The 2,978-nt window shown below is 46.3% G+C and overlaps 1 protein-coding gene across 1 annotated transcript in view; it reads left to right on the top strand.

Moving 5' to 3' along the window:
• Window positions 1-239: 239 nt before the first annotated feature.
• The window catches only part of LOC111866114 (baculoviral IAP repeat-containing protein 2), a gene marked incomplete at its 3' end in the record, with an annotated part of 11,890 nt that continues 9,151 nt past the window's right edge, over window positions 240-2,978 (top strand). Inside the window, 1 exon segment of the mRNA XM_023854724.2 lies at window positions 240-271.

Here is a 2,978-nt window from a genome sequence, read left to right as displayed (position 1 = left end):
TGCATATTCTAATTTTTACATGTTTAGACAGCAGACGATAAGACAAAAGTTTCTCAACTGAATGGCAAAATTGTTTGCCTGAACAGCATTAACCGGTTGATCTTTGAGATGGAGACCTAATGTGTTCCCTGTGAGGTATGCTGTGCCGTGAGAACGCCTTCCATTCATGTTTGTTTCGCAAGATCACGTGGCTCACAGCGCTGGCAATTACGGAGAGACGCAGTGTGCGTGGAAAGTTCGCGAGGAACGGAGTTGGCGCGTCCTCGGTGCTGTAAGTATATCAATTTTTTGAGAGATGTGAACTTTTAACGCATGCGCACGTCGATTAGTACATTAATATGGTTGCACTTAGGTGTTATGCATGGCTCAGAGAAGCGCTTCTGTTTTGTGTCCAACTTCTAGACTCCGTGTAGGTCTTGCGATGGCACTTACGTATGATTTGCAAGCAGTTCTGTTTTGTGGGATATAACGCCGTGTAGTCAGTTGAAAATGAACTGTAGTTTCGGATGAGCATGTTTCGTGCTGGTTTCTTCGTTCTTCAATAGTGAAGGTGGAGGCGACATGTTCTTCCGAAACGTCCGTTAGCTTTGAACGCACTACACGGGGTTACATTCTTCGTAACGACCGCTGTGAGAGCCACAAAGCTACACTATGTGTGAGTGCAAACTCGAGATTGTGGTGGCCAACGTGTGCCTCAAACCTGTCAAGTACGGAGAGAGAGAGAGGGGGGGGGATATACCAAGCCTACGACCTGCTACGTTAATTTCGACTATGAAAGTTATCCAGGACCTGAGCAGTGCTCGCCAGACTGGGTGTTCAAGAACGAATTTGTTGATTCGCTTTGGATGGTATGTTTTGTACAACACTGAATACAAGGGCCGCGGAGTTTTGGTTTCAAGGCTCAATAAAGTCATCATCTGTAAATAATATTTTAAAAGTGAGTTCTTACCGCACTCGGCCCACGGTTTGAGAACTTTCACATTATCCAGAGATTGCAATAACATGAGATGGGAAAATCTAATTCCTTATCTTTGAAAGAAAAGACAATAAGAGGTGTGTAAGCAGCGGTCCGCATGCCCAGTGTGAACGTAAGCAAGGGTGTGTAACCCGTCCAGTGGATGGTGCGACATTAAATACTGGCATGTTATTCCCACACCGAGCTGTAATGGCCTTGAAAGCAGCTACCTGAAAGGGCCCAGAGACAGACCGACCAGAAATTGTTAGTTTTGGGTTATGAAGGTACTGTGACCTTGGATGTGACTCCGTGTAATCTGGAACAAAGTTGCCAAAGCCGTTTTCTGTCCCGAAGATGGAGGCATGAGGTTCCTCCGAAACATCGATGCCAGTCTACCAAATTACACGGCGTCACGTGTTAGAAACCAATAAACTGCAAGAAGAAATTTGGGTATGGTAACTATGTGAACCACCCGCTTTGACGTTAAAAGATACCACACTTTTGCCCTCACAGTGTATTTCTGTGTCTCATCCGGTTCACACAGCAAACAATTCTCGAAACAGCAGTAACCGGTTATTTTTTTTAAAAGCAAGACTCATTGTGTTTTTTGGGAGGTGGGGACGTGAGCTTTAATCTGTGACGTAAAGTTCTAGGAAACATGAATGACGTAACAGTTTCGCAACTAATGACTGAATCCACATCCGCCCCCATGTTTACGCAAGCGCCGAGTCTGTCGACATGAGCACACATGAACATGTCAGTGATGTTAATACATGGGCACATGTTGGGGCATGACGCCGTGTATAGACCGGTTGGCGGCGGCTACCTCCATCTTGAGGGTGCGGACTACACACTACAATGTGTCATAACGCAGAAGACCACAATATGAATAAACATATTTGACAGTTATAATCACACATTTTACACAAAAGATTGGCCGGGATAGCTCAGTCAGCATAGTGAGTAGGTCACGGCCAGAACGACCTAGGAATCAGGTTTCGATACCCTTTTTCTTGCCCACAGTGTTGATACCGGCTGTGGTGCCCACCCGGCCTCTCCTGGCCAAGGGCTGTTGCGCTTTTTCCACAGGGTTAAAACGGCCGTTGCGCCGAGCTTAAGAATGTGTGGAGCTATACCTCCAGTTTTTGTACGCCTTCATAGTGCGGTGTTTAATGAAGAGCATGGACAACTGTACTTTTAAGTCAGAAATGTAAATGTTGGCTGGGCAAAGTGGAGGTCTGCGGTGCGCAGTCTCTGCGTTCAGTAGCATGATCCTGCAGTCATGTTGACAATGGACACTCGTGACCTCGTAGCGTCTCGTCCAGTTTGTTGTTTCCTAAAGAGAATGGAGAGACGTTCCGTCACAGAATCTGGTAACTTTCTAACGATGACGTAACGATGCACGTCACACTTTGATGGTGACTCGCTGTCAGATGTTTTAGGCAGTGTTTGAGGTATCTCAAGATGAGTTTCGGAGCTGAAGCATTTGGGTCGCGGGTTTGCACCCCCTCTGGTAGCTTCTCACACGTTACCGTGCTGTATTCTCCTGTTTAGGTAGCAGCCATGGGTGGGCCGATCTCCCCCACCAAGGGGGCTCAGTCTGTCAGCGAAAGCTAGTAGTGCTCAAGGTAACACTCCGTCACCAATATATGGTTGCGGCTGCTAAAACCGAAGGGTCGGAGTAACATCCGGTCAAGCGGCGCGGCACCAACGTTGCTGTTAATGCGGTCATAGGCCTTCATGTGCGCATATGCAAATATTATATTGTTCTGCTTCGTACCGCGGACCTAATAAAGAACACTGAAAAGACATTCTGAAATAAACGTACTCCGCACTGTGGCCATTACGGACGGCACCCACGGCTGTTAAAATGATGCGTTAAATATTGCGGCAGGATTTTTAGTTGCATTTCGAATTTAAATCAAATTCTGTTTGCATGCTTTTTTCTCAGTACCTACAGGCAAATGATAATCTGAAGGTGGAAAAGAGCAGGATCTTCCGAAACGTTGTACCTATCTACCAA

Source organism: Cryptotermes secundus, unplaced genomic scaffold, assembly GCF_002891405.2.
Source record: "Cryptotermes secundus unplaced genomic scaffold, Csec_1.0 scaffold318, whole genome shotgun sequence".
Lineage (NCBI taxonomy): Eukaryota > Metazoa > Arthropoda > Insecta > Blattodea > Kalotermitidae > Cryptotermes > Cryptotermes secundus.
Note: the sequence above shows the minus strand (reverse complement) of the source record. Positions and strands in the feature narration are given on the sequence as shown.